The sequence below is a fragment of the Ictalurus punctatus genome, chromosome 15 (genome assembly GCF_001660625.3).
Source record: "Ictalurus punctatus breed USDA103 chromosome 15, Coco_2.0, whole genome shotgun sequence".
Classification (NCBI taxonomy): domain Eukaryota; kingdom Metazoa; phylum Chordata; class Actinopteri; order Siluriformes; family Ictaluridae; genus Ictalurus; species Ictalurus punctatus.
Genome location: NC_030430.2, coordinates 12,734,792 through 12,746,357, shown reverse-complemented (window position 1 = coordinate 12,746,357; position 11,566 = coordinate 12,734,792).

Genomic DNA, 11,566 nt, shown 5'->3' with positions numbered 1-11,566 from the left:
TTCAAAAGGGCACGCTATGCTCTGTCAGCTCTCTGAAACAAACTAACTCTGGAACATAACCTGCTTCAGAGCAGATTTTGTTCAGAGAGTAAGTTGCTATGGTTACTTACATACACTGAAAGTTACCTCCTTTTGGAACGGAAAGTTGAGGTTATCCATTAACTCTGAGTAAACTTACCAAGGTAAGGCACATAACCTGCTTTCTGGAATACCCCCCAGGTTTTCTTGGTCCTGTGATTAAGGGTCATGTGATATGGTCTCTGGCTCAGCTTGACAGGGTGTTTCAGACGGTTACATGAAATTGCCGCAATTTAGTAAATGTTATTGCTTTAAGAAAAAAGGCGATTTGGACTTCATTCAATAAATAGGATATTTGTGTGATTTTATGAAACATTGTTATAAACGTGTAGCAGTTTGAAGCTTTCTGTGTTTTTGTGTTTTGCTGAGGAGGAAAGTGTATGTTCTATACAAACCCAAACAAGTAGCTGCATGTAATACAATAACAATAGTGACAGGAGAAGTGACAACTCCTCATGCCACGTCCTGCAGATTGTAATACCCCCCAAAATACTCCACATGGACTTAAGATATTAAAGTTCACAGTAAACAGATGAAAAAGTAATCAAATTCAACTCTGATTTCTTTTAATAATTTACATTTTAAGTTACATTGTATAACAATGAATAAAGCATTCAGTGTGTTAATGCTGACTTGGTAAAGTGTTTCTCACAAGTGTTGCTTAGATATTTAATTTAAAATGTAATTAATACTAGTTAATAAAAACTGGTTCAGAAAATGATTCAGAATTGTGGCTCATTTGAGATAGAGAAACACTGAAAAAAGAAGGGCCAGTGTTGCTTGGAATCCCGAATACACATCAGTTCCAGTTTTTGCATCTGGATTTGTGCATTTGGACCAGATCCATCCTACGTAACTGGCCCAAGTATTATGATACATCCATTCTGAATTGAGGCCAAAGAGACAGCAGACAATAACTGTAATAATATATAGTATTCAAGCCTATGTTTATTTTTCACTACGTGTTACTAATCTTACCCTATCAATCATACATGGCAGCAAAGAAGATGCATTAAGAGCAGGCAGTAAAGAGTCAAAGTGGGAGTTTAAAAATAGATATAAATAGATTATAAGAGTTCATGAATGTTGACATAGAACATTAAAATAATTATGAATAAATAATAAAGTAAAATATATATGAATGAAACATTAACCATTTCATACTAACACTATCCTAGACCAATATTATAAACTGTATGAGAGCCATTCCACCAAATGGGTGCCACTTCCATCTCCAGGACATGCATATGTATAAATATGCATGAAAATTAACTGAAAACTATATTTTATGAAGCAAAGTGTCTTGCACATTAATCTAACTGCACATTTAAAATATAGATTTTAAAACATTAATAAAAAATCTACCTAGAACACTAAAACAATAGCATTTGTTACCCATCCCCACTCTCTAACACTACAATTTACACCATTAAATATACTTATTAAAATCCTTCAGGCCGCGGGAGCAGCCAGGGGGCAAAATCCTCCATTTCCTCCGATTTCTCTGCAAGAAACACAAGATAGGTTACCATGCACGCCTCGGAGGCTCTCTCTCCCTTTGCGCATGGAGGATCGCCCTTTTATACTCTCCCATCGGCTGCTGGATCATGGGCCCATAGTGCATTACGCCGTGAGAGTCCATCTACATTCCCATGTTGGGTTTCCGCCCAGTGCTGGTCCTGGAAAGAGAAATCCTGTAACAAGAGGAACCATCGTGTTACCCTGGCGTTGGTGTTACCCTGGCATTAGTGCCTTGGCCATCCACTGCAGTGGAGCGTGGTCCGTCAGCAGGATGAACTGCTGACTGGCCAAGTAGTAGCGCAGTTCCTCGATTTCCCACTTTATCGCCAGGGCCTCTCTTTCCACGGCCACGTATCTTCTCTCAGCTGGGGATAGCTTCCTGCTGATGTGGAGGACCGGGTGTTCTTCTCCATCGAAGATCTGCGAGAGAACAGAGCCAAGCCCGGTCTTGGATGCATCAGTGTGTACGGAGAATGGAAGGGCAAAGTCCGGGTTACACAGCACTGAGGCACTGGTGAAAGCTTCTTTTATGGCTCGGAACGCCCGCTCCGCCTCTGCAGACCATTTCACCTGGTCAGGCTGGCCCTTTGTCGTGAGATCTGAGAGGATGGAGGCTACAGAGGAGAAGTTAGGCACGAACCTGCGGTAATATCCTGCCAACCCCAAGAAGGCACATACCTGTTTCTTCAACGTAGGCCAGGGGTAGTCCTTCACTGCCTCAATTTTCTATGTTTGTGGTTTCAGTAAGCCCCGGCCAATACGATAGCCTAGATACTGTACCTTGGTTAGCCCCAGGTGACATTTTTTTGTGGTTGGCTGTCATCCCGGCCTTCCAGAGCTCCTTCAGGACCTCTCCCAGGTGGAACAGGTGATCCGACCAAGTGGAGAAGTGGATGACCACATTGTCCAGATAGGTGGCTGCGAGGTCCGATGGGGTCACAGGACAATGTCCATCAGCCGCTAGAACATTGCGGGCGCCTCATGGGGCCCGAAGGGGAGAACCTGGTACTGGCAGGGGCCGTTTGGTGTGCTGAAGGCCGTCTTCAATCTCGCCTCCTGGGCCAGCGCTACCTGCCAGTAGCGCTTTGTTAAATCCAGTGTGGATGTGAACTGGGCCCTCCGTAATCACTCTACTAGGTTGTCCACTCAGGGGAGGGAATAGCTGTCAAACTCGGAGACCTGGTTCAGACTCTGAAAGTCGTTGCAGAGTCGCATACTTTGGTACAACTACAATGGGGCTGGACCAGGGGCTGTTGGACACCTCTATCATATTGTCTCGCAGCATCCGGCCAACCTCCTCCTCAATAGCCTTGCGGCGGGCCTCCGGGACACAATAGGGCTGCTGTCGCACCACCACTCCCGGGCGGGTCTTGATTTCGTGGTGGACCAGCTGCGTCAAAAGAGGAAAAGATCAGAATGCAGAAGGAGATCTCACTTCTTAAAACTAACAATAGCATACTTAGATCATCCATTGACACACTGTCCCGTGAGTTGAATGAAGCACAGGCTGCTTGTCAATTTATGATAAAAAATAATACAGTTCAGAAAAACATCAGTTATAGATCTGTGGGTACCATGTTTTCAGGAAGTTGGTGATGAGGGTTGGGAGAGAGATTCTCAATCATTTAGAAGTAGTCAACACTCTGACTGCACAGTTAGATTTCTCATGGCACCAGTTCACTCCACTACTACCATGCTTAATAGAAGGGGAGGGGCCAAGACTTCTGGTCAGAGGTCAGAGGGTTTAATCCAAACGAACTAGAAGCTGTGATTAAGAATATTTGACAATTTGACCCCACCAAACAGAATCCGTTAGATTTTTTGAAAAACCTGGAGCAATATTCGGACGTGTACAAATTTACAGATGGTGATGCATGCGTGGTGCTATGTGTCTGCCCGATTCTCTGTCCGGAGCCTTAAATCAGAAAGTGAAGGTCAGAACTGTATATAAATTGGAAAGGAAACAGGCATTGCTTGAAGTTTTAGGAATGATGTCAGTTGATTGGACAGTTGCTGGAGGCATTTAAAATGTTCAGTGGCAATCCTGATATTACACAGAATGATGTCAGCTTCAAATCTGCCCTACTTAGCAAGTGTGATCCACTCACCCATTCTGCTGTGGCAGTGCATGTGACACATCTCTCAGAGTTTAATGACATTATTGCCAAAATGACACAGTTTTACAACATTAATTCTAATTCAGAGAAATCATCCTGTGTCAGCAATAGGCATTAAAAAGCCCTATCCGAATGGAGGTCGCAAGATTTCCTAGATAAACAAGGGCCATGCTACTAGAGATTAAAAGGAGAGACCACCTCCTTATAACCCTGATAACCCCACAGTATGTTATTCATGTGGCAAAGAGGGACACATTTCTAGGGAATGCAAAGTTTTTTCTAGGAGAACAGCTCTTAAATTGATCTTAACCAGTTACAGGCTATGGTAAACAGACTGAGCAAAGAGAATGAGGAACTGCATGCTCACATGGAAAAGCACAGCTTTAAAGGCATGTCTTCTTCTGCATAGGGATCACAGGCCTCCATTTCACATGTAGTACCCTTGTTGCAAGATAATCATGGTAGACTAATTGCAAATGTTGCCGTTGGAGGCCGATGCGATCATTGGTTAGTTGATTCTGGTGCTTGATTAACAATTCTTCATAGTGACAATCCCCCACAGAATGGTAAAGACACTATAACATTAGAAGGTTTTGACTGAACAATTTCTCTTGCATCCCAGACAGAAAATATGTCATTCCAAATTGGCAAAGATCATTTCAAAGACAAAGCCTGGCTTGGTAGAACTGGAGATGGTCACAGTATATTAGGTTCAGGCATTGTGACTATATCATTGTGGCATTGTGTATACCAAGTGTGGCTATATCATTGACTATGGCAACAATTGCATTTGGCATAATCCTCAGAGTAAAGATAAGGTTGTGGAGATTTCTGATGTACATGCTGTACCTGCGATCAAAAAGGCAAAGGATTATTACTTAGATACCTTGTTATCTGTGGAAGATTCTGAGTTATCAGAACTATTAGATCAGAACAGAGGTGTTTTTGTTCATTCAAAGCAGGATTGTGGCTGTGTTGATACTAGTGTGATGGAAGTGAAGGTTCACGGAGGTGACCCACCCTCTCTCAGACAGTACAATTATCCAGATGCGGCAAAGCCCTACATACAGTCTACTGTGGATTCTCTGTTAGAACAGAGTATTAATAGGCCTTGCCTTTCTCCATCATTAGCCCCAATTGGGCCTGTCTGCAATCCAGACAAACATGCTGATTGTAATTTAATAATTGATGAGCTAACAAAGAAAGCTGCTGTGGAAGGAATAACATTTTGAGGTGTCACAGAGCTAGAATCAATTGCAGCTATCAACATTAGAGAACCGGTAGGCCTGAAAAGCACTCAAAAGAGTGACCTTTCAGTAACAGAAGCAATCAAACTGAAGAGCAACAGACAAACTATTGTAGACAGTCTGTCTGGCAAGCATGATGCACAGCTAATCATACATGATAACACGTTACTGTACAGATGTGGTGACACTCCAGTGTAGGTTCCATCTATAAGATTGCGGCATGATATTTTGTATCATATCCACAATCAGGGGGAAACACTTAGGTGTAACAAAAGTGAAGGACAGGATAGAAAACATGTTCTTGTGGCCAGGCATTGATAAGGATGTAAGGAAGTGAGTGTATGTGTTCGTAATGTTTTACTGATTATTTTATTTATTGTGTGTTTAGAAGGTGTTGTGTGCTGTGTTATGTGGGGCAAAGTGGGGCAATTCTTTCTGTTTGCATGTGTTTTTCAGTATCTCCTAACCAAAGGAAATAAAGATGTCATGGTGATTTTGATGGCGGCCCTCCTGACAGCAGTAAAGATGAAAGAGTGCCGGAGCAACCAGTTCCTTCATCAGATTTGGATGAATGGTGTGAGAGTGTGTGACAGGAAGGTATGAAGAGCTCTCACCAACATCATTCCTGAGGTATCATGGTTCTGTAGCAACCAGCTCATCCACGGACTACCTAACAGAAGATAAACAAGTAAATCATCCCAGGGAAACCATCTTCAGGGAGAAGTTATTGGGGTTTGTGCAGAGGGTACTTGGAGTCACCTGGAAGAATCTGGGAATATCCAGTAGGATTAGTGCACAAGAACTCTGCAAGAATGAACTCAAGCTTAAGGCTCTAGTGGGGCTGCAGGTTTTGCAAACAGATGATTACCTACATGAGGGACTACTGGAAAAAGAAGAGACTGTATAGGATGTGATGTACACCATCACATCTGCCCTATCTTTCATCTCTAATCAAACAACAAAAAAGGCTTTTAACAATATGCAACTATGACCCTTCTTGATCGCTTCTTCTCTGTCACTTCTCTATCCTTGTCAACTGCAGCCAGACACCTTGCCTGCTAAATTTCACCCCATTTTATATGAGACTTGCGTCAACAAGGTCTATAGGAAATTATAACTTTCCATATGTAAATGTTACCCAACAGACAAGGTCATTCAATCCATAACAGATACATGACAAACACTTATCTATTGCTTATTCAAGTTTAATTTAGGATGTAACCATCAAAACTGTGTGCATGAGGTGATGACCCAATGACAGGTAAGATTCTCCAATGGCCAGAGGAGGACAACCTGTGGCAGGGCTTCACTGCCACTGGGCACCTGCCCAATGTGTGAGGTGTAATCTGTAAAAGGGGGTGGATGTGATGCCTCTTTTGGGCCAAGAGCATCAAAGGGGGGACTGTAAGAAATTACAGACTGCCTCTCAGCAGATTCCACCCCGAACTGTGTTAGGATAGGCTTTTTTCCCCAAAAAGGCAGAACTATCAATTGGACAATTTATCTGAGTCTCAGCAATATGTGTATAATACCACCTAAAGTTACATTCACACAGTTATAGAATGGGAGTGGCAGTGGGACATCAAGAATCATCCCTGATCAAAGGGCTACGTGAATGTAATTAGCATTTAGAAAGACAGTTGTCTCTATAATCCTATCACCTCACCATTTGGGGTCACACCTGTAACAACATCCGTACTGTGAGAATGGAAAGTGATCGCATCAAATTCTATCCTTAATTTACATTTAGAATGAAACTTCATTTGCATTACATACAGAAAACCTGGTTTGAAACACAATATTATATGTCTGTGCTGATACCATTCGGGATTCCCTTTGACTCGAACCCAAAGTGCTTAATGTACTTTGTCATTGCCATGCTGTAATAAAATTATCTTCTTTGAGATCTTTGACATCCTCTTCATTTTTTCTTACAGGTCATTGTCCTGCTGGAAGGTGAACCTCTGCCCCAAGCTCAAATCTCTGGCAGACTGAAACAGTTTTTCTATAAGAATTGCACTGTATGTAGTGCCATCCATTTTCCCTTTAATCCTGACCAGTTTTCCAGTCGCTGCCAATGAAAAGCCTCCACCACCTGTCACCACCATGCTTCAATGTGGGAAAGGTTTTCTCAAGGTCATGGGAAATATTGGGTTTACACCAAACATGTGGCCACTCTTCCATATAGCCCCTCTCTGCAGAGTGTATGGATTAAAGTGGTCCACTGGACAGATACTCCCATTTTTGCTGTAGATCCTTGTAGCTCTTTCAGTGTTATTTTTGGTGTCTTTGTTGAATCTCTGATTAATGCTCTCCTCGCTGGTCTGTGAGTTTTGGTGGGCAGCCCTTCTCTTGTCAGGTTGTAGTGGTGCCATTTTTTTTTTTTCCATTTTGTTATAATGGATTTAATAGTGCTCTGTGGGATGTTCAATGTTTTGGGATATATTTTATATTATATATTCCAACCCTGATCAATATTTCTCCACAACTTTGTCTCTGACCTGTTTGGAAAGCTCCTTGGTCTTCATGTTGCTTGCTTGGTGGTGTTGCAGACATAAGGGCCTTTCAGAACAGGTGTTGTTATACTGAAATCATGTGACAGATCATGTGACATTTTAATTGCACACACATGGACCTTAATCAACTAAATATGTGACTTCTGAAGTTAATTGGTTGGGCCAGATCTTATTTAAAGATTCCCTGAATACATATGCACTCAAAACTTTTAATTTTTTATTTATTTATTTATTTATTTATTTATTTTAAACCAGGTATTTTTTCATTCTACTTCAACAATTTGAACTATCTTGTTTGGTCCATTACATAAAATCAAAATAAGAATCCATTTTAAAATTCAGGTTGTAATGCAAGAAAACAGGACAAATTCCAAGGGGGTGAATACTTTCACAAGGCACTGCATCAGCAAAATTGGTCAAAACAAATGTAATATATTCAACAGCCAAATGTAATATATAATTTATAATTACACTAGAAGAAACAATACTGGATTACAGTATTACAGTAGCAGTAAGGCTACCAGATAGCAAAGAGACATTAACAAGGATGGTTCTATACCTTTTTTTTTTTTTTTCTGCAGTTTTGCAGTACTACATCTGAATAAAATGTACACTAAACCCGGGCATACTCTAAGTGATGCCCGTATATAACAACCTTCAAGAACCAGCAAGGAGATGGTTACCCTTATGCAGAATGCAATTTTGTTATACAAATACAAATACAAATACAAATATAGCTGCAAGCAGCAATTACAGGGCCAAATACAACAGAGGCAAAGTAAAGGCATAAGCATGCATCAGAGCATGGTCATAAGTTTACACATCAAGTTTCAGTGCAATAGGCAGTAGTGTTGCCAAGATGTTGCATAAAGCACTATGTGGCGCTTCTGTCAATGCATTACAAAGAAACGCCATGGTCAGCCGAACTTGCTGTCCGCCATTTTGATGACGGTGAAAGAGCGTGGACCCGATTTTCACAAAAATCTTCAGACCATCCCAACAAAGAATTATGGAAATCAAGTTGATTTGTCAAACCTTCTCGAATAATGCTCAAACGAACTGGATGGCAAGCACACCGAAATGGGCGTGAGGCTATATCTCCATAACGCATTAGCATATTCAGACCAAACTTAGCATATGTCATAGGCATTATGACTTGATGGTTAGTTTTGGAACAGCGTCACCTAGTGTTCACATGATATGAAAAAAAAAATATTTTGCTTACAGCTTATAAGCAGTTTGTCATAAAATCATGACCATACTAAAATCATGCTTGCTTAACTCCTTTGCCTCTGTAGTGCTTGGCCCTGTAACTGGTGCTTGCAGCTATATTTCTTCTTCTTCTTCTTCTTGAAGTCTACAGCAGCCCATACAACCATACATAGGAAAGTTATGAAATATGGCACACAAACAAATGTTACCATTATATACCTTGTGGTAAAATATTATAAAGCAATTTTTTATTTTAAAAAAATCGCTTCTGAATATTTTTGTTTATTGTCATGAGACTGGTCTTGTTAGATTCCATGAACCATGCCGATAACAAGGATCCCAATTTTCTTAAAAACCTATTTTTTCGAAAAAGTCCTAGATGAATCATCATATCGTCACCAAATTTGACTCAGATCATCTTCAGACCATGCTAGCAAAAAGTTATCACAAGCTTAGACCAAACCATTCTCGATTAACACAAAAATTTGATGGCGAGCATGCCGAAACGTATGTGAGGCTATACCTTGTTAATGTTTTAGCGTATTCAGACTAAATTTAGTATATGTCATAGCCATCATGACTTGAGGGAACAGCACCACCTGGTGTTCATGAGATATGAAAAAGCATAATTTTGTGTTCTGAGCAAGTTCTGAGTGGTTTGTCATAAAATCATTTCAGCCATGACAACTCAGACTGAAATTGTGAGCTTTATAGATAGGGATGGAGTGTAAATAGGTTTGGTCTGGGCGGACAAGATCTCCTACACTGCTGCTGAGTGAGTACAAATACTTGCTCTGATAGATAGACATAGAAAAGAAGAGATGCTGCTGTGCAAAGGATATTGAAGGAAGAACTGCCAAAGCAATTGTAGATGATGGTGCTGGGGATGAGGAGTGGAAAATGGCCGGCCATACACTCAAGTGCAGCAGAAGAAGAAGAAGAATAAGAAGAGGAAAGGAAAATTAGCTGCAAGCAGTAATTATGGGGCCAGGCATATAAAAGGTAAAGAAGTTGATTGAACATAGCATTGTTGGGCTGTTTTAGGCAAGTGGTTTAAAATCCATCAACAGAATTATTTATAATGTTATAATACTGTATAACAATATATATATCTATCTATCAAGGCCAGTCACATGACAATAGGCAAAAGTCATCAGAAGCTATTAGCATTTTAAAAAGTATTGTCATTTTTGATCATAAAGTGGTGCTGTCCTGAAACTTTCTGGGTGCTTTCAGAACATGGAGCCAATGACACATATTGAATTTCATAAAGACCTGCCAAATCATTCAAAAAATACAGCATTTTACGACTAAATTAAAATAGCCGACACTCAAAATGGCTGACATAGGAAAATTTAATATAAATTGACTAGATATGCCCCACAGAATCTTAAGAGACCAGGTTCATGATATTAGGACAAACCATTCAGAAGTTATAAGCAAAAATGTGTTGTTTTTTTTTATATCTCATGAACAGAAGAACATGAACACAGAATACATGTTCTGAAAATGTACAGTTACCCTCAAGCCATGGTGGTTATGACATATAGTAAGTTTGGTCTGTATACGCTACTTCTTTATAGAGATATAGCCTCATGTCCATTTCAGTGTGCTAATAGTCAGATTTGCTGTTGGGTTATTCGAGAACAGTTTGAAAAATCAACTCAACATTTTTAACTGTTTGTCGGCATTGTCTGAAGATGAACTGATTTGATTTTTGTGAAAATTGGATAAATGTTTCAGGAGGAAAAACATCGAAAAAGTAGGTTTTCAAAGCACTTAAAAATGGCAGACAGCAAATAGGGCTGACCATGGTATAATTGGGATCTTTGTTCAAAGGCCAGTCTCACGACAATAGGGAAATGTAATCAAGCGCTATTAGCATTTTATGAAATTGGATTATAATTTTTGTTGTGAAACTTTTTGTGTACCTTGTGCATGGAACTGATGACACATACTAACTTTTGTAACAACACGCCAAGACATTTGTAAAATACAGCATTTTATGTCTAATTCAAAATTGTAGACACCCAATATGGCCAAAATGTCATATCATTCGACTTGGTATGTCCCACAGAATGTAAAGAAACCAGTTTCATTATTTTACAACAAACCATTCAGAAGTTATATGCAAATGTATTTTTTCATATCTTGTGAACACTAGGTGGGGCTGTTCTGAAACTGTGCATGTTATATGTATATAACATATACAGTCATGTGAAAAAATAAGTACACCCCATGGAAATTTTTGTTTTGACATATTTGGACAAGCAAACATTTGATCCTCTTTGAAACAGTGCCTATTAATAAAGGTGCTACACTCTATCAAATGATGCATAAAACTGTCATTTTGTAGTCATTTTCACAATTTAAATGAACAAAAAACAGATCAGTCACATGGAAAAAACTAAGTACACACATACATTTATTACACATTCATGTCCATAAAATTTGAATCAGGTGCTGAAGATTGAGTGTCAGCGATTAGGAACCTGCTCATATTTATTTATACCCCTCTCATATCTAGTGTCTGGTACTCCCTTTGCTATTGAGGTGTGTGGTGTCATCATACCGAATCTAAAGAGTTCTATAAGGTGTTCAGAAAAAGGCTTGTGCAGGCCTATGAGTCTGGCAAGGGATTTAAAAAATCCAAATTAATTGAAAAATCAACATTCCACTGTATGGAAAATAATCTACGAATGGCACAGATTTCAAAACAACTGCCAAATTGTCCAGGACAGGCCGTCTCAACAGAAGTCTCCAAGACCCCCAAAATTTCATCACAGGATCTGCTAGTAAGTCTTGCATCTGTTGATGTCAAAGTGTATGTTTCAACAATCAGAAAGAGATTGCACAAATTTGACCTGCATGGCAG